At 41.2% G+C, this 27,201-nt stretch overlaps 1 long non-coding RNA gene across 2 annotated transcripts in view; it reads left to right on the forward strand.

The window, feature by feature from the left end:
• LOC132007811 (uncharacterized) overlaps window positions 1–26,986 on the forward strand; it is a 96,938-nt gene extending 69,952 nt beyond the window's left edge. The window contains exons 3-5 of one of the 2 annotated variants that reach the window (XR_009401436.1): window positions 13,468–13,495; window positions 26,206–26,275; window positions 26,898–26,986. This is a non-coding gene — a long non-coding RNA (uncharacterized LOC132007811). The remainder of the gene's footprint in view (window positions 1–13,467; window positions 13,496–26,205; window positions 26,276–26,897) is intronic. The other variant, XR_009401435.1, reaches the window with a different exon arrangement.
• The last annotated feature ends 215 nt before the right edge of the window (window positions 26,987–27,201 follow it).

A 27,201-nucleotide genomic window follows, 5' to 3' on the forward strand; every position in this document is an offset into this window, starting at 1 on the left:
AGGCAGAGGGAGAAGCAGGCTTCCTGCCAAGCAAGGAGCCCGATGTGGGACTTGATCCCAGGACCCTGGGATCATAACCTGAGCCGAAGGCGCATGCTTAGCTGATTGAGCCACCCAGGCATCCCTAAAATGATATCTTTAAGGTGTGCCCTAATCTAATGTGATTGCTGTCCACATAAAAAGGGGAAATTTGGGCACAGGCAGACATGTAGAGGAGAGATCATCTACAAGCCAAGAAACACTGGAGCCTATTAGAAGGAGCAGAGTTTTCCTCACAGTCCTCAGAAAGAACCATCCCTGCCAACACCATGCTCTTGGCCTTCTAGCCTCCGGAACCATGAGACAATACATTTCTGTTGTTTAAGCCACCCAGGGTTGTTACTTTGTTATGGCAGCCCTCACATGCTAGTACAATGGGCACAGCTATGGTTTCATAATGATTAAATCCAAAGGCTTTTTCTTACTCTGGTCAACCCTCCTGTACATGTTAACCCTATTAGCCACCTCCCTTTTAACATCCGCGAGTCCGCATGGTGAGGTGGCATAAACGAGAGCTCTGGAGTTAGGCCAACCTGGGCGCAAACTCTTGGGTAATTTAATTAATCTTCTCTACCCCCATTAAATGGAATTCGTATCTACCTCCAATGGTGGATGTGAGAATTACATGAGCTAATGCATGAAAAATACATGTTCTCTCATAAGCACAATATAAATAAAAACTAAATGTTCGCTCTGTAGCCAAGTTGGGAAGGACCTAGACACTGAGAGGTTAGCTGAGATGGCAAGTTAAACGGTAGGACCCTGGGAGTGAGATTCTTGGTGCTTTAGCTGGGGTTGGCGTTGGCTCTTCTTCCATAGTCCTGCCATTCTCACTGTGCTTAGCAGGCTGGATACTTCCATTCGTGCGTTTCCTCTCCTATTAGATTTGGAGGTCATGGGTCATGGACATGGTAAATATTTGATGAACGAAGAAAGAACTGAATGGAACAGATCTAACAGAGCATTCCTGGCCAGTCCAAGGACTGAGTGCTCATGCTGTTGTGTCCACACTCAGTTGTGGAAAGCAGTGAGCTATAGGAGTCTGCAAATCACGGATGCTGCTGTTAATGAGTTGATTGATTGTTTAGACTAAAATGTGTTTTTCTGAAGTTCTTAGCAACTCCCTTATCTAGGACTAGATTTTAAAAAAAATTATTTTTGGTAAATCATTATTCTGGTCGATCTGAGCGAGTGATGAAAATGCACTTTCAACATAATTTTTGAAATTGTGTATGCTGGTGTATCACTGTTACTTCTGTGATTGTGTCCTCTGATTTGTCCACTTGTGCCACTCAGATGCAGACATAACATCCAGACTGACCTTTTCCTTTTTTTTTTTTAAAGTAGTTTATCACTTTAAAAATGCAGAGTGCCAAACCAGAAAGAGCACTCAATTTATGGGCCAAAATTCTATGGCAGTAATCCTAGAAATCATAAATACGAGTAGATTGGAACTTAGTAGTTCCTATGTCATTTCAAAAACTAAGCTGACTGTGCACAAGAATGGACTTGCTCAGCAAATACTAATTTTCCTTAATGAACAGTCTGGAGGCCTTATTACTTGAGACTCAGATAGGTTTACATTGACTTTGTTATAATTCAGACATAAGGGGGCGCCTGGGTGGCTCAGTGGGTTAAAGCCTCTGCCTTCAGCTCAGGTCATGATCCCAGGGTCCTGGGATCAAGTCCCACATTAGGCTCTCTGCTGAGCAGGGGGCCTGCTTTTGTCTCTCTCTCTGCCTGCCTCTCTGCCTACTTGTGATCTCTGTCAAATAAATAAATAAATAAAATCTTAAAAAAAAGAAAGGGATTTAGTGGCATGGGGTGATGTTCACAATATATCAGTAATCAGGAAAAAAGCAAATCATGCAATCATAAGTATGGTAGGAGCTTAGTAAAAACAGGTACATGCATTCATAGAAGTCTGGAATATAATTTCTTAGATTATTAACACTGGCTATCTCTGGGTTGTGGAAATAAAGATGGGTTTTATTTTTGTGCCTTTTAAAATATTTTCTATACTTTTGGTAATAAATAGGTATTAACTTCATAATCAGGAAAAGAAAAAGAGAGGGTACCACTTCCTATAAACACTATTATAGTGAGGTTGAATGGTGGACTCCCAAAATACATGTCTACGCCCCAACTTCTAGAGCCCACGAATATGACCTTATTGGGAAAAATATCTTTATAGATATAACTAAATTAGGATCTGGAGATGAATCATTCTGGATTATTGGGGTAGGCCCTAAATCCAATGACACCTGTCTTTATAAGAGATGGAAGGGGAGAAGGCATAAACACAGAGGAGAAAGCTATGTGAAGACAAGGCAGAGTTCATGATGTGGCCACAAGCTAAGGACTAGCGAAGCCGCCAGAAGCCAGAAGGAGCAAGGAAGTGTTCACTCCTGGAGCATCCAGAGGAAGGACAGCTCTGCTGGCTGGCACCTTGATTTTGAAATTCTGGCCTCGAGAGCTGTGAGAAAATAAATTTCTGTTGAAGTTTGTGGTCATTTGCCACAGTAGCCATAAGAAACTAATATATGCTATAAGGGACCATGCAGCCCAGGGGCTAGTCCTTTTGCATGGAGAGTGGGATCCTCTCTCTTGTTCTCCTGTGGCCTGGATCTTTGGGTCCACCATCTTTGAAGAGCCATACTGAGTTCTGTCGCCACCTCATTGTCCATTTCAAATTGGTGTGCCTCCTTCGTGTCCCTCTTCCTTTTCCTCTTATTTGTGAGACCTTACTCTTGATAAGTATACACTGCATCTCTTTTTTGGTGCAGGCTGAGAGCTTGTCCTCTGCTTTCTTGGCAAGTGGACGTTTGTTACTATATATTTTCAAAAGGGTTTTATTTTTTATTTTTTTTTTTATTTTTATTTAAATTCTCGTTAGCTAGCATAAAGTACAGCATTGGTTTCAGGGGCAGAATTCAGCAATTCACTACTTAAATACAACACCCAGTGCTCATCACAACAAGTGCCCTCCTTATCTAGCCCATCCCCCACCCACCTCCCTCCATCAACCCTCAGTTTGTTCTCTGTAGTTAAGAGTCTTTTATAGTTTGTTTCCTTCTCTTCTTTTATTCCCCCTTCCCATATGTTCATCTGTTCTGTTTCTTAAATTCCACATGTGAGTGAAATCATATGGTATTTGTCTCTGACTGACTTTTCTTAGCATGATAGACTCTATTCCATCCACGATGTTGCAGTTGGCAAGATTTCATTCTTTTTGATAGCGGAGTAAGATTCCATACTACATCTTCTTTGTCCATTCATCAGCCAGTGAACATTGGGGTTCTCTCCAGGGTATGGCTATTGTTGAGAATGCTGCTATAAACTTTGGGGCACATGTACCCCTTCAAATCTGTAGTTTTGTATCCTTTGGGTAAATACCTCATAGTACAATTGCTGGATTGTAGGGTGGTTCCATTTTTAACTTTTTTGGGAAACCTCCATACGGTTTTCCAGAGTGGCTGCACCAGTTTGCATTCCCACCAACAGTGCAAGAGGTTCCCCTTCCTCCATGTCCTTGCCAATACACGCTGTGTCTTGTGTTGTTAACTTTACCCATTCTGACCAGTGTGAGGTGGTAGCTCATCATGATTTTGATTTGTAAGGATTTTGTTTTGTTTTACTAATTTTTTATCTGTAAGGGTTTTAATGGCTGCCCAGGGCCTCTGTATTTTCAAAGGAGACCCACCGACCTTCACCACCCTTTAAAGTATCTGCTTAAAGAGGCTCCCAAATGATACTGGCACCCAGGACACTTGGGATATATTATTCTGTTAGGGGAGAAAGAAAAATTCTTTATAGCAAATGAAGAAAAAATATTTCCCAGTGTCCCTGAAGAAGTTTCCACAAACACCAGAGGTAGATAATTTAGAGATATTTTGTTGTTCGTGTTTGCCAAGGAAGTGAAGAGAGCTCATTGGTGACTGGACTCAGTCTGCCATGCCAGCTTTATCTTCCATCTCTTGACAGTAATCTGTAGGTGCTGTGTTCCTTGTCCCCATGTCTCTGCTCCTATTCTGCTCTTCTGAAATGAGGCCCTCTTCCACCAAGGTCCTCTTAGCCCAACTCACTTGCCTCCCTTTCTCCTAATCATTCAGTTTTGGCTCAAGCTTCAGTTCTGAGAAGTCTTTTGTGACTTCAGCTTCTCCACCTGGGCCAGGTACCAGGCGTGGCCTTTTGTGCTTCTTCTGGAACATGACCTCACCTCTATTTCTGCTCTCAGTGCAGTGTGTGGACGGGATCTCCCTGTGGAAGTAGGACATTTTCAAGTTCATGTGACCTGATGATAGGGTTTCCACAAGACAAAGGAAAGAGAAAATGAAGCAAACTCTTCTGTGAATGGAATATTGTTTATGGCTGAATAATCTTTGCAAAGAAAAGGCTATAATAAGCCACAGCCATAAAAATCTTTTATCTTCTGCCCACTGGATCTATATGCAACATTCCCTCAGGAAAAAAATCTCATTTTTCTCTTGTAAGGAAAAAAAAAGGTAGTGGCTGATGAGAAAAAGTTGATCAAGGACTTCTGAAATGTGAGAAATTGCTTGCTTTCAATGATCAGAAAAAAAAGGCTCTGTTTGGCTCTCCTCTACCATACTGTGAGCTACTTGAGTGAGGCAACTTCTCGAATCCCTGCTCTTGGTGTGGAGCTGGCATTCCTTAGATATTTGCGGAATAGAAGAGGAAATATTTGCCTCATGGCCCTGTGCTTTGTGTTCAGGAACCGTGAAGAGAGAAGCAGAGCAAACAATTTGATACCAGATCTGCCATTTGTCCAGATTAGTGTCCTGAAGCCCTTTAGACAAGACCTTCCTATCACCCATCTGAGAAACATGAAAGTGTGACAGGATTTTGAGCGGGTGAGAATGGGGAAAAGTAGATTATGCTTTTCCTTTGCATTCTAGAAAAAGTACCAGCAAAGCGCTGTATGCTGGGAATGTGGTAGGAACACTGCACACAGTGGGGGAATCAATTCATAGTCCCTCTGTGGTCAATAAACATGGAAATGTTGCTGAGAGACAAATCAACTCTGGTCTTGACATCCCTCTACAATAGGACCCAGTATTTCAGGAATGACTGATGGTGTACCCAGGCATTTTCAAGCTGTACTATTCATGCTAAAACAAGATAGGAGGTGCTTTTCAGTTACGGTCAGACCTAAGCACACAGTTGTATGAGACTTCCTGGAATGGGACAGAATTATAACTCCTAGTGAAAAGGTCCTGGGCCCAAGCCAAATGGTATCTTGGAACTGAGTCTCAAAACAGGAGAATCAAGAGCCACAGGATTGACCAAACAGGCCGCCAGACTGGAAGGGTATTGGTAGCTAGGAGCCAGAGAAGCATAAGGGAGCAGGCCGAAGGGAGAGCAAACTGCAGGGGGCTGAGACAGGTGTCCGCATCATTCCGTGAGTACAGCCTTCCTCTGCGCAGCCTGGTGTGCTCCGCTGGCAAGGCGCACGCTCCTCAAGCTCTAGAAGCACTGCCTTTCCTGGCTCAGCTAGGTTAGCCCAGGGCTGACAGACATGAACAGGTGTCTGTTTCAGGGTGGGTGGGATTAGGAGACCCCTGCCAAATACAGTATTTATGCTGAAGGGTTAATTTGAGGATTAATGATAAGATATCCTTTGTGATGTTCTATGTATTGAGTAGAGACTGAGCTGTATTTACTGAGTGCGAGACCCTCTAATTAGAGTAAGGAAAGTATGGAAATAGGTATTCCATTCCATGTTCTCAGCAAATACAGTGTCTCAGATGATGAAAGCAGGGAAAGAGATTAGAAAACGTTGGTCATGTTCCAGGTAGAGTGCCAGGTAAAGAGGGGTGTGATAGGAAATGAGCTGGAAAGATACGTCGGGGTAAACCCCATGGCTGGCCAGATTAGCTATTCCTTAGAATGCTAGCTGGCTGGTCCTCTATAGAATATCTTGGAAGTGTAGACGGCAGTTGGCTCCTACTGTAGTCTAAGCAGAGAGGAAGCGGGACTGATGTACTCTGGTGGCGGTTGCCCCCAGACTAGAGACAGGACTGATAGACATACTGGAGAGCTAAACTGGCTTTGACTTGTGACTGTTGGAAAGAAGGCAGAGAAAAAACAAAGATGACAGTACATTTGCAGGCCTGGATGACTTAGATGAGTCCGGGCACTCACAGAAATAAAGAAATCAGTGGCAGTCATCGATTTGAAGAAAGGAGATTTGCCTGGGTTTGAGCATGTTGGGTTTGCAGTGCTGGTTGAACATCTAAAAGAGATCCCCAAATGGCAGTTAGAAATGTAGAGCATGACTAGCGTAGATGCCATTGCCATAGGTTCCCATCGGTTCCCATCGGTCTCTGGACTCTCTCTACCTCTACACTCGCCTCCTTCCCTCATACCTATTTGCGTACTGAGTTTCTATCACTTTTGAGTGGAGAGGATTCTGCTTGTTCAGTGTGGAACTGAGAAATCATAGGTTCACTATACTATTTGTTTGTTTTAAATCAGGGAACTCATGGTTGGGAGAGAGGTCAAGGCCAAACCTGATGGGTTACGTTCACAGGAGCGATCGATCATTCAAGCCAGCGAGTAGATGCAATCCCTGTAGAAGTATTCTTGGTTGATCTGTCTTCCCCAGATTCATGTGTTGAAGCCTTGACTTCCAGTGCCTCAGAGTGTGACCTCATTTGGAGACAGAGTTTTGACAGAGGTAATTAAGTTAAAATGAGGTCACTAGGAGGGGCCCTCATCCAATATACCTGGTGTCCTTATAAAAAGGGGAAATTTGGGCACAGAGACAGACATGCTATATGTATTCAACAGGATAGTGAGGTAACACTGCACTAAATTTCAGGGTTCTTTTTAAACCCATTTCTCAGTGAGAAATGCAGATATCTCCCTCATACTGTATGACCATCGTAAGCCAGGGGAGAGGTCTGTTTTTGACTTAGGCCCACAGAGGCTTCAACCTGCCTTGTCTACCTGATAGAACATGATTTCTCTTTAGTTGCTGCTTCGAGGCACAAGTGCATGAGCATTTCACACTGCTCTCCTAAGCTTCTGTCCCAGAACAACCTGTTGCTTCCACTCACAATTCGTTGGCCAGAACTAGCCGCAGGAACTAGCTGTGCGGGAGTCGGAAGTGCAGACTTTGCACATCTGGGAGAAGAGGAGAAATGGGTATTGGCAAGGGTGTGTCAGCTTTGGTGGGAAGATGCAGAGAAGCCTTAGAGTGGCTTAGGCTGGGAGGGAACTAGACATGTGTGTAGGCTAAGAGAAGGTGCTGGAGGAGGAGGACTTTGAAAGGGGAAATGAGGAGGGTGAGAAAAAGCAAGAATGAGGAGGGCAAAGTCCTGGGAGAGGGATGGGCACAGAAGCCCCACTTAGGGTGGGCTTAGCCTCGGAGAGGAGGGCTTTGTTTCTTCTTTCGAGCCAAATGTGAACAAAAGAGGGGGAATGAAGTCTGTGAGCTTTTGTAGGGCACACAAATTCTCGTCCTCACCATTAGCAATATTATTCTGAGACTCGACCTGTCCTTCCTTTCTCCTTTCCAGATTTCTATTCACAATTCTTTCATATGAGAGTTCAGACAGTTCCAGCACTTCCAAAATTAACCCAAGACGATTAGTCAACAGGACTAAATTAGCAGGGCATGGCAAGAGTCAACTGCATCTCCCTCATTTTGAAGGTGAAGTTCAGGGTTGAATCAGAGCAGATACGTGAGGGTTGCCCATGGAGTGGCAGTTGGATGTTTTCCCCCTTTGTTTACATTTTCTGGTGGGGGCAGGAGGGAGATGGGGGTTGGGGGGGGTGCGGGAGCTTCCGGTTTCCAAAGTGTCAGCCCTCCCCCCTGGCCATTAGCCATTGTTACAGTCTGAGTAGTGAATAACCCTACTGGTTAGGGCAATGGTGATACTGTTGTTTTCACTGTACTGACAATTCAAAGGGAAGAGCAACAGGCGTCCACATCTGCAAGGGATGGTAAGGCAGGACCATACTAAACCGACTAAAGTAAATGAAAAACAATTTTTTTCTATTTTTAAAACCCAAATCAGCGGCCAATTATCTAGTTGCTTCTTTACCACGTTTGTGCTAGCCTGGTTCACTCATCTTGCACTTGAGATGTCTGTTCTCTTTTTGGCCCTCTGTGGACCTGGAGAACAGCTGTACCAGCCTTTACGTACACGGAGACCATTATTATTTTGTCTTACAGTCTTAATTTCAAACTCAGAATATCTTTTCTCTTTACCACAAGGGTATCAGGTGGCTAATATGTGCCCATTACTGGGGCTATAAAATGAATAATAAATCAGTCTGCTTTCACAGAACTTGTAAGGGAAGAAAAATAATTTCCCCTGCGCTCCTCTAGGTTCTTGGCCGAGACCCTGAACCCACACCCCTGGAGAAAAAGTTTAACAACATCTACACCTCCTGCGGGTACAAGCCCTTTTCAGGCAAACAGGCTTGAGCAATGGAATGTAGAAAAGGCCCATCAGGGGACCCCTCTCAAAATATCCAGAGGCCCCAACTGGCCACCGGGCTTCTCACAACAAGGCCCAGTTACGAAAGTTGCCGTACCTCCCCCTTTTCCCTCTTGAAATACGGTCCCCCCACTGCCTCATTGCAGGCAGCCTCTCCTCTGCTAGCCCGCCTGCCCGCTGCTCCCCTGCAGTGTATTTAATAAACTTGCCTCTTCTTTGTTCTGCCTCAGCTGAATCCTTTCAACCTTAGCACCATTGGCTTCCACCAGATCATAGCCTCCCTTTGGAGGCCCCCAACCGATCGGACAGACACCCCCATTTTGACACCACACTGTATATACGGGAGATTCCCAGGAAAACTAACTCCTCTAAATAGCCCTAACAATCACTTTATTTTTATTTTTTTAAATTTTATTTATTTATTTGACACAGAGAGAGAGAGAGAGAGATCACAAGTAGGCAGAGCAGCAGGCAGAGAGAGGGGGAAGCAGGCTCCCCGCTGAGCAGAGAGCCCGATGTGGGGCTCGATCCCAGGACCCTGAGATCATGACCTGAGCTGAAGGCAGAGGCTTAACCCTCTGAGCCACCCAGGTGCCCCCTAACAATCACCTTAAATACCATCTCCAGCTAAAGACAAAAATGGCGATGGGGAGGGCATCCAGATACAGGAGAGTTTCAGGCAAACACAGTAAAGGTGGGCATTGTTGTAATGCATCTCCAATTTGGTAGGAGTTTCTAGAGATTTAGTCCTCTTCCTCTTCCTGGGGCTGAGAGGGAGACATCTTACGAATAGAGATTTCCTTTATAAAAGTAGATTTCTCAAAATGAAACAAGATGGGATTGGGAGGGAGACAAACCATAAGTGACTCTTAATCTCACAAAACAAACTGAGGGTTGCTGGGGGGAGGGGGAGGGAGAGGGTGCTGGGGTTATGGACATTGGGGAGGGTATGTGCTGTGGTGAGTGCTGTGAAGTGTGTAAACCTGGCGATTTACAGACCTGTACCCCTGGGGCTAATAATACATTATATGTTAATAAAAAAATTTTTAAAAAACAAAATAAAAGTAGATTTCTCTCACAAAAGGGTAACTTCTACAGATTTTCATAGCTTCTCCAGTGGCTGCTGTTTCTTAAAACAATGACTTTGAGATAATCCCTATTACCAAAGAAACACCTTTTGGGGTGACCCATCCTGTTCCTCTTCAAATTCATAATCTAGTTGGACAAAGTCACACATTATATTCTGGAGGTTTTTTCCCCTGTGGCTTAACAGTGGCAGGTGCAGGAACTGAGGAGCCCAGAGAAGGATGCAATTCTCCCTGGCGCCATCAGGAAAAGCTTCACAGAGCTGCTAACAGTGGACCTCAGTCCTTTTTTCTGTCTCTTTAAAGATTTTATTTATTTATCAGAGAGAGAGAGAGTGAGAGAACACACAAGCAGGGGGAGTGGCAGGCAGAGGGAGAAGCAGGCTCCCCGCTGAGTAAGGAGCCCCTGGGACCCCAGGATCATGACCTGAGCCAAAGGTAGATGCTTGACTGACTGAGCCACCCAGGCACCCATACTGACTTCAGTCTTAAAGTCGGAATTGGGGTTCCTCTCTGGCTGTGATCTTTCAGTGTTCATGAACTCTACTTCCCTCTTTGCATAACCACATTCACATGCCCGAATCTTCCTAGCTTCAGGTTTCACTCTGTCCATTATAGTGGACTCTAATCCCACCCAGTACGAAGTGGACAGCCTAGGGTACCTCCGCTGTCTCTGGGGATTCTGGGTGAGGCTGTGGACTCTCTTACTAAGGTGCCTTTGAATCCTGCTCTCTGGTAGCCACTGTACCCTTGATCCTTGTTTTGAGGCATTTCTCTTGAAGTAAACCTACTTCTCTTTTCTGGTATTTCTCTCCAAAAATTCTGTACTGGATTAGGGGGAGGTCTTCACTGCCCACACCCCCTAAACCTTTGATTTGGGCTGTGCAGTACGCTTTGCTAAAGGTTTGAAGACCTGGAAGGGGGGCAGGATTGAGGGGCAAGTGGGGACTGAAACTCCGCCCGTGGGCCACTCACCAAGCCCCATGCCCTAACTGGGTCCTGGGGGGGGGATGTGGTACCTTTTTCTAGTTAACCCCAATGTTTGGTATGGATTAGTGACGGCCCTGAAAAGGATTAACACTCTTAGTACAGCTAAACAACCTCAGGCAGACATTCTTAAAATATGTATCATGTCTGCTCTGGGTCGGATTGCCAAATTTAGCACCTAAAAATACAGAGCACCCAGTTAAATTTGAACTTCAGATAAACAGTGGTTTTTTTTTTAAGTATATGTATGTACCAAACAACATTTTGGACAGATTTATACTAAAAAATTATTTCTTGTTCACCTGAAATGAAAATAGAAGGTCCAGTTAAATTTGACCTGCAACCCATGCCTCTGGGAGACAGTCTTCAGACCTCCCCCTTGTGTTTGTGAATCATCTGTCTGTTGTGCTGTGTGGCCTCTGCCACTTCTCTCTTCCTCTCTGGGGCCTTTTCTTCTAACCACCCCAATTTTGTTAAGTTTCTTGTGGAGAACAGCTTAGCTATTAGGCTGGTCTCAGCCCAGAACATTCTGGCTCTGCCTAGGAGCTCATGGTTATAACCAACCATGTTTTTTGTCTCAAATGAAAAGAGACATACTGCAGCCAGCTCCGAGTTTAAAGTGTTCCTGTTCTTTAGTACAGTTGTGTAACCAGTTATCAAGGAGCAGAGTTCATGAAGGGAGGGTCGACCCATTATTGTGATAATATTTGGCCCATCTTTCTTATGATGGATAAACAAACGTTGATAGCTTAATTGCGGACGTTAATGCCACTCATGTATTTTCAATCTGGCAATTGAATGCTTGAGCTCAGGATGTTCAGACTGAGATTATTTTAGAGATGCTTTAGTCCATATTCCTTCCTCAATTTGTGGAGAGAGGAACTGAAGCAAAGAGGGCAGGTGGATGTGACTTGTTCAGGGTCACCGTTGTTCGTGTTAGAACGTGGACTTCCTTGGAATTCGCAGTGCCTTTTCTTGTCTTTAAAGAGATGCAGATGATTTGGCAGAATTTGCTTTTCTCCAAGAAGTACCCTCTCGCCCCTTGATTGTGATTCTGTCTGGTGGTCCTTCCGTGCTGTGCTAAGGGGAAGGGAAGCTTCTCAGTTGGTTACTCAGCCTCCCTGGGAAAATCTCAGTGGTATGTTCCTTCCCAAGCCCCTGTGCCCATCTTTGCTGGACCTCAGTGGCAGGTGCCCTGGGGGAGCTGGCTGCCCTCTGCTTATCTTCCTGGTCCTACCAAGGAGTCGGATTTATCCATAATGATTTCCACGTAAAAATAACACCTTTACATCATCACTTTCATTGCAATGAAGAGTAAGCACTCAGCTCTGAGTTCAAGTGTAGATGTCTTCTCATTGCAAGAATATGCCCAATGTGATTTCATGGCAAAAAAAAAATATATATATATATATATAAAATAAATATGTAAATATGTAAATATATAATATTATATGTGATATAATATAAATACAAATATTATATATATAATATATATATATATATATATATATTTTAAAATAAGCTCTACACCCACCATAGGACTAGAACTCACAACCCTCAGATCAAGAGTCACACATGCCACCAAGTGAGCCAGCCAGGTTCCCCCCACCCAAATATGTCTTGACAGTGTGCAGTGGTCCAGAAATTGCTAAGTTTCTCCTTCAGTTCTTCACCTTGAAGCCATTATGCAAGGGCCAGTCCAGCTGAGAGCGTTTCCTTCTTGTCACTTTTGTTTTTCCCAAATTCGTAAATGTAAAACATTACTTCCTGACCTTCCTAAATTAGACCACGGTGCTAAAGAGAGCCAATCAGTCACCCTGCAAAAAGACTCAGCCCCTTTGGTGAAGACTTGGGCATTTTTAGGTGTTCCTTGTCTCAACCTCCCCCTGCTGGTGAAAAACAGCCCACATAATTGTGTTCCGAAGCTGAAAATTTAAGGGCAGGTAATTTGAATGTCATGCTAACAAAATGCCTCACTTACACAAAGGTAATGCTTTTGCCTTTTAAATACAGAAAGATGAATGAGTATTTCTTCCACCATCCATCACCTGATCATTACCTGGCTGCTGCTAAGAAGAAGCCCGGGTTCTCTTGCACAGTCCGTTTATGTATGACACATTTCATAAATGTCATGAGGCACCATAATCCATAAGTTGACTCTGTGTTCTTTGGCAATTATGACACAGGCCTTTGGCTGTTGGAATTCCAATGGACCATGAGATGAGATGGGCTAGCCTACAGTGGGGTGACCTGATTGGCTGGGAAGGCTCCAGGGGTGCTGGTGGTGAAAGAGCTAGAAGTTTATCGAATACACCACAAGGGAACAGTGGGCAAGACAGCAAAGGAGAGACTGTCTCCCGCGAGGAGAGGGTGAGGTGCCACAGTGATGGGGTGGAGAGGAAATATGGGGAGAAATGATATTTTCCATTTCTTGGTAATCTTGGGAGCTGTGCCTGGTTGTAACTGGTCAGTTAGGGCCAAGGGCTGTTGCAAGGTGGGACACTTAATGAGCCTGTTTGCATTCACTCGTGCTCACTGTGGGCCCTTTTGCCTGGTGCAAGTTTCCATTGCTCAAGCCGAGGGCCCACATATGGCATAAGCAGCCCCGGCACCTACTTCTCGCTGACCTTTTCCACCTTCTGTGGGCTGGTTTTCACTGCCTGTGGCGTATGAAAATTAGATGTTTGTGCCTGTTAGAACATTGCCCAAACTCAAGAATGAGGGGTCCCAGAGTGAGTTCCTGGCACAGAGAAGGCATGAATGCTCCATAACTATGGAATGAACCAACATTACAGAATTAATGAGGTTTATTTCTCTGGTGTCTATACTTTGTCAAATTTATGTGTGCTGCCCAGAGGAATTTTCTGCTTCCTTTTTTATTTCAGGTAACTTCTTCATGGTTGGAGATGATTGGTATGTAACCTTTTTTTTTTTTAAAGATTTTATTTATTTACTTGACAGAGAGATCACAAGTAGGCAGAGAGGCAGGCAGAGAGAGAGGGGGAAGCAGGCTCCCTGCTGAGCAGAGAGCCTGATGTGGGGCTGGATCCCAGGACCCTGGGATCATGACCTGAGCTGGAGGCAGAGGCTTTAACCCACTGAGCCACCCAGGAGCTCCGATATATAGCTTTTAGATGAATTAGATATTAGTATACTATTTGTAATTCTGGGAATTAAGTTGAGAGGGGGAAACAATGAAAAAAAAAGTTATTATAATAGAAAACAACATTTTCTAAAAATATGTGATCCTTTCCACAAGCTTAGCTCTGCAGCGTATATCTGTCATTTTTGAAAGCTCCTGTGCTGAGAAATGATGTGGACGAATACTTCAAATTGTAACATACTTTATAAATGTTAAATAGCTAGCCCTTTTGTCCATTTGAGATCTAAGAGTGTAGATAATCCATTTTTAAGTTTTAGTTTAAGAATATTTAATAAGCATTATCTATATTACATATATTATTTTCCCTGTTTTCCATATTCATATTCAATTGCAAATAAAATTTGAAAGACCTCTCACTTTATTGATGCACATATTTACAGAATAAAGTGATTTTTCAAATATAAGATCATTATGATAAAGATTAAATGTGGATTCCAGGTGATGAGACGTAATTTAGTTAAAACTATATAGTGATCCAGTGTCAAATCTGGAAATGTGTCCTCTAGATACCAGACAATGAAGAATTTTCTTCTGAAGCAAACAAATCTCAAAGAAAGATCCTTGGGATCACTAAAGAAGTCTGGTTGCAATCATTTTTTGTTGACTATTGCATAGTTGGAAAAAGAATGTGCGTTTAACAAAGAAGTTTCTAGTTGTTTGCCTAAAATGTTTTAAAAATTCTCAGACTAAACTATTATAGTCATCTGAATGTAAAAAAAAAATTACCACCAGCTTTCATATAAATTTGGATTGCTTCCTCTCTTTTCAAGAACCCTGTCATACTTTTGTGTGAACTTTACCAAATTAAAGTTTTTTACTGACCTATAGAGGAAGAGTTCTCTAAAAGACCCGTCAGATCTTTTTCCCCAGGACTTCCTTTTTTCTTATTTGTTACCATTATCGCACATTCCACCCATTTTTAGATTGCCTGTGCTAATGCTGAAGTATGTGTAGCGACGATTAAGACACAGTACCGTCAAGTTACTGGTAGCCTATTAAGACAAAGAAGCTATGTACGCAGTGTTGATGAGAAGCATGGATGGACACCTATGGTCTGGGCTCTGCTTATAAAGGCATCACACTGAGCTCCATGTGTCTGAGTTTACTTATCTGTAAAATAAGGGCTTTCTTTTTAATGAAAAAAATTTTTAAAAATAAACTCTATGCCATATATGGGACTTGAATGCATAACCCCAAGATCAAGAGTCACATGCTCTTCCAACTGAGTCAGCCAGGCACCCCTGTAAGATAAGGGCTTTAGATGACATGAAATTTAAATTATTCAATGGTTTTATGATAGATACTATAAAATGTATGACCCATGAGATTTATATCCTTTCTGTGTGATCAGTGTGGTTTCTTTAGCATCTACCATAGAAACTAGCACACAGTAGATGCTCAGTTGTCTACTGAATGACTCAGTTCACAGAAAACATACTGAAGAAGTCAGAGCAAGGTGAGCGCATTTTTGGATTGGGTGATCATTGAGGACTTTGTGGAGGAGATAGTATTTGAAACAGACATCTAAAAAAGATGTTTTCAGGTCACCTGCTTGGCTCAGTCAGGTGTCTGATTCTTGATCTCAACTCAGGTCTTGATCTCAGTGTTGTGAGTTCAGGTCCCTTACTGGGCTCCATGCTGGGGGTGCACTTGAAGGCACTTTGTATCCAAGGAAGTCTATATGGTGTAGTGGGAAGAATATAGGACTTTGAATCAAGATTTGAGTTCAAATTCAAGCTCCACCACTCATTAGAAGGTATCCTTGGGCAAGCCACTATATTTCTCAAAGGCTCAGTTCCTCATCTAAACAATGGTGTTGATGATACCAGTTCCTGGACAGATTGGTTATGAAGATTAGATGACACAGTGCTCAAAAACTTGCGGATCTGAAGGAGTGACAAATGCCGTAAAAGCATGGAGTTAGAAAATGAAAATTATGTCTACAGATTTGCGAATATTCTCTGTTGGCATAGGGTACGGTTGCAAAAGAAGTTGGATTCAGGTTGTGTAGAAACACACATGACATGGTTAAGAGTGTGGAAGAATCTTCTTTTTCATTCTCATTAAATTAATTAAGTCATTTTCAGCTGAAGTTTCTTTACCTTTCTGCATATGTTGACAGGGTTTTAAGAGAAAATTCCCAAAACGACCAACCTTCCTCCTACCCCCATCCACTTTTATCTGCAGTTACTCACAGGTGTTGAATGTGGAATAGGTAGAGTTCAAATAATAAAATGATTCTAGTTCAAATTACTTAAAAAGATAAAAGTACGTAATAGGTGATTAATGATAGGGGTATTGCTTGGTCCAGTTCAGCTCTTATAATCTGAGACTGTCTTTGGGAACTAGGAGCACAGTGGTAGTTCTCTGAGCAGGACATCTCTTTCTTCAGAGACCACCGCTAGCTGGAATCAGATGGCTTGTGTTCTCATCAGGACAGTTCCCCAGAAATGTACATGTGCAAATCAATGATTGATTAATGGTGACTCACTTAAGCTGCTTTTCGATAGCCAAGGCGTCACCATGAAGGAAGGCTGATGGAAGACTTTAAAAGCAGCAAGAATTACTAGCAAGCAAGGCCAGTGAATTATTAACCATTATTTTTTATCCTTTCATTTGTACTTTATCCAACGAAGGGTTTTGAGGTAATATATGAAACAGTACAAGATAAAAAAAAAAATAAGTGAAGGCTTTGTGTGTCGAGTTGCAAAAGGGAAAATGGGCACATGCTTGATCTTGACTGTGTCCTGGTGAAGCTGAGTATGTCTTCTCAACCTGACCGCACCCTGACTTTGATGGCTGATTTAGGTTGCATGAACACAAGCTCTTCCTGCTCTGACTTAGCCTGTGACTTGGAATTTCTGGCAAGATCTCTATTCTAGTAGCTTTGACCTGAAGATTTGGATTGTTCTCAATTTATTGGGTACCTCCAGGGCCAGCTCTCTGGGTCTCTCTCCAGGAAGCTGGAAGCCTTGACTAATTAACGCATATGGGAAGTACTAGGATATTCTTCATTCCCACTCAGAACAGGGGCCTGAGTGCCTGTTGAATTAGACACTTATCACCTCTTCGATTATCTACCTCACACCATTAGAATTCATAGGAGACAGTACTGACAACCTGTAAATAGCTCTGAGCCTCTCATTGAAAGGATTTTGCTTCTTCCTATTAGACCTTCAATCTAATTTGATAATAGTAGTATCATTCATGTAGTCAATAACATTGAATGCAATCATCATGATTATCACTAATGATAGCTCAGGGCTGTACTAAAAGTCATTATGACTATTTCCTAGTGGATGTGCGTCTGAGGAGTATAACTTAGCATCACTACCCAGGGGACTGCAGCATATCAGCAATCATATTAATTTGATTAATTTGAAGCATAATAATTTGATGTATGTTTGAATTGTCAAGAAGAGTTCAGAATTAATGCTACGGGTTTATTTAGTTCACTTTCAGGGTGCAGCCTAATGCTACTTTTCTGGTCATCGCACATCTCCATTTTTAATTACGGACTATCTCATATGATTTATAACAGAGAATGAGAGATTCATTTTGCTAATTCATACACTAGACTTCTAAATGGAATGTAGTAGCAAGGAAAGATTGTTCTTTTACACCTCTAGATCTCACTGTGACACGCACAGTGTGGAAATGGAAATAATAAAATGTTTTGCTCTAGGGGGGTTTTGGTTGTATTATTGTCAGATGTTCAATGGTTCATATCCTGGTGAGTTCCAGAAAGTTCTGATATATATATTTTTCTATTTGCTTTTCATTTTCCTTGCTAAGAATTACTTAATTTGTGTCTTACTGAAATTTTTCTTATCAGCAAATCAGTTCAGTCACTTTCAGCTAAAGTTTGCCTCTCTGCATGTATATACAAGAGATTTAAAAAATTATATGAGTTTCAGGTAGACATTATAATTTGACACTTGTGCAGGAGACAAAATGATCATCCTCCAAAGTGTCATTACCGCCCGTCACGCTACAAATTGACCTCCTTTTCCCCTTTTTTCCACTCTCTCAGCACCTTTCCCTTCTGGTAATCACTGACCTGTTCTCTTTATCTGTGAGTTTTTCTTTTGTTTGGATGTTTGTTTGTTTTTAAAAATTCCACGTCTAAGTAATATCATACAGTATTTGTCCTTCTCCTTTTGACTTAATTCAACTCACATAGCATAAAGCCCTCAAGGTCCATGAATGTTGTTACACATGGCAATATATTTTTTTAATGGCTGAATAGTGTAGATACACCACATCTTCTTTATCCATTCTTCCACTGATGGACATTCAGGTTGCTTCCCTATCTTGGATATTGTAAATAATGCTGCAGTGGACACAGGGATGCACTTATCTTTTCAAATTGGTGTTTTTATGTTCTTCAGATAATTAACCAGTAGCAGAATAGCTGAATAATATGAGTGCTGTATTTTTTTTTAAAGATTTTATGTATTTATTTGAGAGAGACAGAGCATGGGCAGGGGTAGGACAGAGGAAGAGGGAGAGGGACATGCAGACTCTATGCTGAGCACAGAGCCTGACATGGGGGTCTATCCTAGGACCTTGAGATCATGACTTGATCCAAAGTCAGGTGCTTGACCAACCGAGCCACTCAGGTGCTCCAAAGATTCTATTTATTTAGAGTGAGAGCAGTGAACAGGGGAGGGGCAGATAGAGAGAGAGAAGTCAAACTCTCTCTCTTTGCAGATGACATGATTCTCTATATGGAAAACCCAAAAGACTCCACCCCCAAACTACTAGAACTCGTACAGCAATTCAGCAACATGGCAGGATACAAAGTCAATGTACAGAAATCAGTGGCTTTCTTATACACTAATAATGAAAATACAGAGAGGGAAATTAGGGAATCGATTCTATTTACTATAGCACCAAGAACCATAGGATACCTGGGAATAAACCTAACCAAAGAGGTAAAGGATCTGTACTCGAGGAACTACAGAACACTCATGAAAGAAATTGAAGAAGACACAAAAAGCTGGAAGACCATTCCATGCTCTTGGATTGGAAGAATAAACATTGTTAAAATGTCTATACTGCCTAGAGAAATCTATACTTTTAATGCTATTCCGATCAAAATTCCACCAGTATTCTTCAAAGAGCTGGAGCAAATAATCCTAAAATTTGTATGGAATCAGAAGAGACCCCGAATCGCTAAGGAAATGTTGAAAAACAAAAATAAAATGGGGGGCATCACATTACCTGATTTCAAGCCCTACTACAAAGCTGTGATCACCAAGACAGCACGGTACTGGCATAAAAACAGACACATAGACCAGTGGAACAGAGTAGAGAGTCCAGATATGGACCCTCAACTCTATGGTCAAATAATCTTCGACAAAACAGGAAAAAATATACAGTGGAAAAAAGAATCTCAAGCAGACTCTGCACTGAGTGCAGAGCCCTACGTGGGGCTCTAACTCCCAACCCTGAGATCAAGACCTAAGTGTAAACCAAGAATCTGATGCTTAACCCACTGAGCCACCCAGGGACACTGGGAATTCTATTCTTAATTTTTTGAGGAATATCCATACTGTTTCCCATAGTGGTTGCACCAATTTACAATCCTGTGCATAGTATAAAAGGATTCTCTTTTCTTTGCGTCCTCTCCAACATTTGTTATTTCTTGTCTTTTTGATAACAGTCATCTTACAGGTGAGGTAGGATCTCATTGCGGTTTTGATTTGCATTTCCCTAATAATTACTGATGTTGAAAATCTTTCTATGTGCCTGTTGGCCATCTGTACGCCATCTTTGGAAAAATTTCTATTCAGATCTGCCTATTTTTTGAGTTATTTTTTGTTGTTGAGTTTTAGGAGTTCTTTATATGTTTTGGTCATTAACCCCTTATCACATGTGTGATTTGCAAATACCTTCCCCTGTTCAGTAGGTAGCCTTTTTGTTTTGATGATCATTTCCTTCACTGTGCAGAAGATTTTTAGTTTGATATGGTCTCATTTGTTTATTTTTGCTTTTCTTTCCTTTGCCTTTGGAGTCTGAACCACAAAAACTTTGCTAAGACCAATGTCAAGGAGCTTATTGCCTATGTTGTCTTTTAGGAATTGTATGGTTTTGATCTTACATTAAAATATTTAATCTATTTTGTATTAATTTGTGTGTGTGTTATGAGATGGTGGTCTATTTTCTTTCTTTTGCATGTGGCTGACCAGTTTTCCTAACACCATTTATTGAAAAGACTGTTCCTTTTCCATTGTATGTTCTGGGCTCCTTTGTTATGAATTGTCTTTGTACAAGTAGGTTTATTTCTGGGCTCTCATTTAATGTTTGTTGATCTGTGTATCTGTTTGTGCCAGTACCATAGTGCTTTGATTACTGTAGCTTTGTAGTATAGTTTGAAATCAGAGAGTGTGATACATTGAGCTTTGTTCTTGTTTCTCAGGATCACTTTGGCTATTCAAGATCTTTTATGTAGGTTCTGTACAAATTTTAACATTTGTTCTAGTTCTGTGAAATATGCCATTGGAATTTTGATAAGGATTGCATTGAATCTGTAGATTGCTTTGGATAACATGAACATTTTAACAATATTTTCCAATTCAGGAGCATGAGATATCTTGCCACTATTTTTCTGTTTTTACTTTCTCAGTGTCTTGTAGTTTTCAGTATATAGGTCTTTTTACCTCCTTTGTTAAATTTATTCCTCAGTATTTTATTCTTTTTGATATAAATGGTATTTTCCTAATTTCTTTTTTGATAGTTTCTAATTATATGTATGGTTTATAATTATGTATGAAGTTAATTGTATGTAACAAACCTCAGTTCTGATAAGTAGCAGAAATCATTTGAAAGGTTTATTCAGCTAGCTTTAGGCAATATCTTGGGGTTAGAGGAATGAAGGGACTATATTGAAGGACTTTCTAGAGCTTCTGTAGTGAGCAGGTATTGAGAGAGAAGCACTGGAAATAGTAGAAGTTAAGAGACAGGACAGAGTTATAGGCTATGTTCCAAAGGCATGGGTATCTAACAATGGCAAGTGAAGTATCTCTTATAGAGTAGGGCAAACTCTTCTTTGACCAAAGGTTATATGGAAATCTTCAAAATCCCAGCCCGTATTTGCACATGTGGTTTGGAGGGGGACATGTGGCAGGATTGGGTGATGCTTTTAAATCAAGTAGACAATATCCTTTGGTTTTTTTGGAGCGGGTCCTCAAGCAATAGATGGATCAATTAAGAACAGGGTTAAAAGTCCTTTGGAGAGGCCTGATCAGTTCTAGAGTGGGGTATGACTGGTTTGCAAAGGCGAGATTGAGTCCTGGTGGGAAACTGGGACAGAAGCCCATGCAAAAAGGCTACCAATTCAGAAAGAATTCTAAGAAAATTGTGACCAAGCATTTCAGAACTGACTGTTCCATTTAGTGAACATTTGTCAAGTATTTACAGTGTGCTGGATTCTGAGCCAGGCATTGAGGATATGATGCCCATAGATTGTAAGGAACTGAGAGGCCAGTGAATAGAGTATGTACCAGGCTCACCTAGGATCATATGAGGGCAGCCAGACACAATCTTGTTCCCATCTCTTGGTGTAGCTGGGGCTCCTATAAGTCTCTGAACCCTAGTCAGGATTGGTTTTAATGATTAGCATATTCCCTGCCCAATGCATTTCACACTTAGAACTTAAAGTTAGATAAAAAATTATAGATGGGGCACCTGGGTGGCTCAGTCATTTGAGCATCTGCCATTGGCTTAGGTCATGATCCCATTGTTCTGGGATCAAGCCCCACGTCAGGCGCCCTGCTCCCTCTCCCTCTGCCTGCTGCTCCCCCTGCTTGTGCTCTTTCTCTCTCTCTGTCAAATTAATTAATTAACAAAAAAATTTTATAGATAATTAGGTAGCTTAAAATTTATAGGTAGATGGGTAGATGGTTAGGTAGATAGATACATACATGGACAGAAATGAAGCTCAACAATTCCAGCAGAGTGGGGTTGCCGAAGGCAGAGGCTTAACAGTTTATAGCAATTAAACACCTTTTCACCATTGGAGAGCCGTGCAAGGAGCATTTAACACTTAAGATATCAGTAAACAGACTGGTGCAGCTTCCTGTCACTGCGAATGTTTTCAGAGCTATGAAAAATCTATAGCTGACTAAAAATCCTTGAGTAATCTTGCTTAGGATCAAAAAGTTTTCAATAACGTCTTTAATCTGTGTAATGAAATCTCAAACTATTTTTTATGCCTTTATTTATTCAGTAACCAAAATCTCAAGAGAACCCGATAAATTGGAATGTGACCTAAAATCAAGAGCAAAGAGTCATCAGTCAAAAAGGAAGATTATTTGGGAAACAGAAATGATTTGAATACCAAAGAAGCAGTGCATGTTGACAGAAATATATGTTTGTAACTATTGTTCCGCCAGTCATGTAGGCCACAGAACAAATCAAGAATCTGTGTCATATCATAAAGAAATTTGATTTTAGATTTCTACCACCTTGATTTTCTGGAACTTCAACTTACTCTCTGAACCTTGGTACTTTGTTGACTCCTTGCCTTATCCCCCATTCATGGTGTTCCCCATATTTTCCCCCTAAATTTTATTGAGAAATAATGTTCTCCATCTTTTTTTTTCCTTTCCTTTTTTTCTTTTCCTCTTCTTTATTTCTCTCTTTCTTTCTTCCAAATTCTATTAGCCAGCATATAGTACGTTTTTAGTTTCAAATGTAGAGTTCAGTAATTCATTAGTCATATATAACACCCAGTGAGTGCTCATCACATTACATGGCCTCTTTAATGCCCATCACCCAATTACCCCATCTCTCCACCCATCTCCCCCTCAGCAACCCTCAATTTGTTTTCTAGAGTTAGGATCCTCTTATAGTTTGCTTTCTTCTCTGTTCCTATTTTATTTTATTTTATTTTCCCTTCCCTTCCCCCATGTTCATCTGTTTTGTTTCCTAAATTCCACATATGAGTGAAATCCTGTGGTATTTGTTTTTCTCTATTTGACCTATTTCACTCAGGATAATACCCTCCAGTTCCATCCATGTCAATGTAAATGGTTAAATATTCATCCTTTCTGATGGCTGAGTAATATTCCATTGTATATATGGACCACGTCTTCTTTATCCATTCATCTGTTGATGGACGTCTTGACTCTTTCCACTGTTTGGCTATTGTGGACATTGCTGCTGTAAACATTGGGGTGCAGATGCCTCTTTGGGTCACTACATTTGTGTCGTTGGGGTAAATACCTAGTTGTGCAATTGCTAGGTTGTAGGGTAACTCCATACTGTTGTCTTTTCTTTTGTTTTCTTTCTTTCTTTCTTTCTTTCTTTCTTTCTTTCTTTGACAGACAGAGATCACAAGTAGGCAGAGAAGCAGGCAGAGAGAGGGCATGGGGGGTGAGGGAGCAGGCTTCCTGCTGAGCAGAGAGCCCAGTGAGGGGCTCAGTCCCAGGGCCATGGGATCATGACCTGAGCCAAAGGCAGAGGCTTAACCCACTGAGCCACTCAGGTGCCCCCTCCATACTGTTTCCAAGAGTGGCTATACCAGCTTGCATTCCCACCAACAGTGTAGGAGGGTTCCCCTTTCTCTGTATCGTCACCAGCATCTGTCATTTCCTGACATGTTAATTTTAGCCATTCTGACTGGTGTGAGGTGGTATCTCATTGTGGTTTTGATTTGTATTTCCCTGATGCCGAGTGATATGGAGCACTTTTTCATGTGTCTGTTGGCCATCTGGATGTCTTCTTTAGAGAAATGTCTGTTCATGTCTTCTGCCCATTTCTTGACTGGATTCTTTGGTTTTTGGTTGTTGAGTCTGATAAGTTCTTTATAGACTGTGGATACTAGCCCCTTATCTGATAGGTCATTTACAAATGGCTACTTCCTTTCTGTAGGTTACCTTTTAGTATTATTGACTGTTTCCTTTACTGTGCAGAAGATTTTTTTCTTGATGAAGTTTCAGTAGTTCATTTTTGCTTTAGTTACCCTTGTCTTTGGAGATGCGCCTAGCAAGAAGTTACTATGGCTAAATATTCTCCATCTTGAAGAAGTATTTCACACTTACTTTTTCCCATACTCTGTCTCTGCCAGATCAGGTCATTAACAAACAATCTTCAAATGGCAATGGCTTAACACAATAAATATTTATTTCTTGTTTATGCAAAATCTAGTGTTGGTCTTCCCAGCCAGTCCATTGTCATGGGCAGCTCTTCAGTTTCCTTCCACCTTGTGATGCTGTCATCTTCACTGTGAGTCTCTATGGTTACTGGATTAGGGAAAGAAGGTGAAAGGATGGAATACTTGACCCTTAGTCCAGAAGTGGTACATACTTCACTTCTGCTTTTATTGCTTTAGCCAGAATCTGTCACAAGGCCCAACATCGATGCAAGAAGGACTGGGAACTGTAGCCCTTGCCTGGGCATTTCCTTTCCAGTGACAACAGTACACTTTGGTGTGTTGCTGGCTGTTTCTCTTTCACCATCCTTTGAAAATATTGTTCAATGAGAGTCCCTCAGCTCTCTTCTGATTCCTAAGTGAGCTGCTCTGTTTTTATTCCAGCCGATCTATGTGTAATCACAAAATCCTCCAAAGTCAAAGCCACTGGTAAGAAATGCAGTCCTTTCTTTTAATTTAAACAATGTATCTGGAGAAGAATGGGTGCCTCTTTATGTACACAGCTGCAACATCATACCATTTATGCATTCTTAGAGGATAAAAATAACCAAATGCAATAAGTGACAATAATTTCAGCTCAAGTTTTAATATTTGTTTAATATAATGAATTTGGGGAATAAAACCTTGATCTACTTTTCTTAGAAGCTGGCTATTGATGGGCTCAGTTGAGTTTGATGAGTTGTATTCTCTGGTAGTGGTTTCTGACACTTGTATAAACAAGAGTGACTCATATTTTGGTAAGAAGCCTCTGTTCTAAACACTTCTGGGGTCACCTTTCAGCATAACACATCAGCAAAAAGTCTAAATGTATATACATATATGAATGGATCCTTCTAAGGGCTGAAAATACTACATTTGATTGTCCTGCCTCCCTGGATTCTATTAGCTTGCAGAGACCAAGGAATAACCTAGGGTTCTTAATCTTCTGCACTTAATTCGGGTCCTGTTATTTACATAACCACTTATTTCCTGACAAGGCCTGCTGTTCTCCAAAGATAGGGGAATGGTTAAATAAATTATGCTTCATCTGTATGTTGGAGTATTAAGAAAGCTTTAAATTTTGTTTCTCAGAATTTTTAATGAGCATAGGAAAATGCTCATAATATAATAGCTTTTAAATATATATATAAGTGATCTCAATTTGTGTGTGTCTATATATATGTGCATAGCAAAAAATATTGGAAGAAAATATATCAGAATGACAACTATGGCTATCCTTGGACAGTGGGGTTGTGGGTGATTCTCAGTCTTTATATTTTTCTGTGTTTTCCAAAGTTTAATAATGGACATGAATTATTTATGAGAAAAAACTTAGAATATCTGTCAATCAAGTCCACCATCTAACCATTCTTGTGAAAATTACTAGAGACTAGTCAAAAGAGGAACTGTGGCTATCTTAAAGTGGTTGAACCCTGCATCTGTGGATGAAAGAAAGTAGAGTGACATAGCATCCAAAACAATGGTTTTGTCACATTTTACTGGTGAAATTCACTAGACCTGGTAGATAAACGTTTTCATGTGAACTACAGTTTTGCTTTTTCACTGCAGAAGCTTACTGTAGAATTATAAGTTGCATAAACACGTGTCAGAATTGTTGTGAAATGTGAACCTCCAGGAGGCTAACATCAGCCTTTAATTTCTTTTTTTTTCATAGTAGGAGCTTCCAGTATTGCATAAAAGACCTAACATAGGCTTGAGAGTCCCAGGCCCTAGTCTTGGCTTTGTTATGTTTTAGCTGTGTGAGTTGGAGCAAGTTAAAGTATCCACAGATAATACCTGTCTGGCAAGTTATTCTGATGATTAGATATAACAAAGATAAGCCTGATAGATATAATATAGATAATAAAGATAAGCCTGGCTTACTTGCTTAATTGCTTAAGCAGCTGAACTGCTGCTTTTGCTGCTTTTTTACTACTACAGTTATTACTAGTACCTCTGCTATCACTATGGCCTTCCCCTCCACCAGTAGTAGTGGTTGTTCTGTATGGTCCAGCTGTGCTGAAGTCAGCCAGTTCAGTTTGAGTAGTCTAACTTTCACTTCTAGTCAGGGCTATATTCAGCAGCTTTCCAGGAGCAGAACAAGCCTTTTCATCCACTGCTCCCCTCTCTCCCATCTGGCAATGAAGGAATTAAGTTCTAGTGCAGCAAGGGACGTCCACTACCACCTAGGTCCTGCCCCGGGCCTGCCTCTTTTCAGATTGTTCAACGTTTGTAGGACACTGATTGTTAAATATTCTGAATATTACATCTGATGCTAATCAAATAAAAATGAAGGGGAGTCATTTATTTCCTATGTTCTAGAGGAAGACAGTACCGTAAGGGCCAACTGTGTTTGAATACTGAAGCCTTGAAAAGTGGATTTCCAGTAAATGTAAGTTGGTAGATGAAGCCTTTTTATTCCTCTTTTCATCTATAAGTTCTTCCCTCAGATGGCTCTTTTCAGGCCAGGATTGAATGCAGCTGCTGTGGTCCTTGGGAAGCATCTTTACAGATAGGGAAGACAGCATTGACACCAAGTGGAAGTTTTTCTTTCCACTTTCATTTTCTAAGAGATATAAAATATATCTTACTATAAGCAAACAACAACAACAACAACAATAACAGCAAATAACTTCCACCATCTTCCTGACTATCTACTCTCTGGTTGGGATTTTAGGAGAGAAGCCAGAGACTGGTATGAACCGTGACTCAATGTGAACTTTCTGTATGGTCACTTATGCACATTGTCTGGTCCCATTATTACATTGCAAAGCAAGATCAATGAAGACAATCTCACTAGAGCATTAAGTTCTTGAACCATTACCCATATTCTTATCCATTTTAATTTGAGAGCTTGGCTATAATTGCATTAAGAAGGGAGAGAAATAAATCTTCCTTGAATTAGATGATCTGTATGAGATATGGTGTAGAAGAGTCTCCAAAAATAATTTTAGTCTAACCCAAGCTCTTAAAATTAAAGTGTCTTGACTATAAATTTGTCTTCTGTTTTCCAGGTACCTGCCTGGCTTAGAGGAGGATACGACTCTTGATCTTGGGCCTTGAGTTCAAGCCCCACCTTGGTTGTAGAGATTACTAAGTAAATAAATAAATAAATGTTAAAAAAAATCCTCTTCTGTTCTCAATCCTAAAAGGAGAATAAAGGATGAGATTTCTTTGCCTCTGCATAGAGTAAATGAAGGAGATCTCTCCTGTGGGCTTCAGGTTCATGTCTCCACAAAATTCATATATTGAAGCCCCAACTCCCAATGTGGTGATATTGGAAGGCTAGACCTTTGGGTTGTAATTATGATAAGCTGA

This window comes from Mustela nigripes, chromosome X (assembly GCF_022355385.1).
Source record: "Mustela nigripes isolate SB6536 chromosome X, MUSNIG.SB6536, whole genome shotgun sequence".
NCBI classification, from domain to species: Eukaryota; Metazoa; Chordata; class Mammalia; order Carnivora; family Mustelidae; genus Mustela; species Mustela nigripes.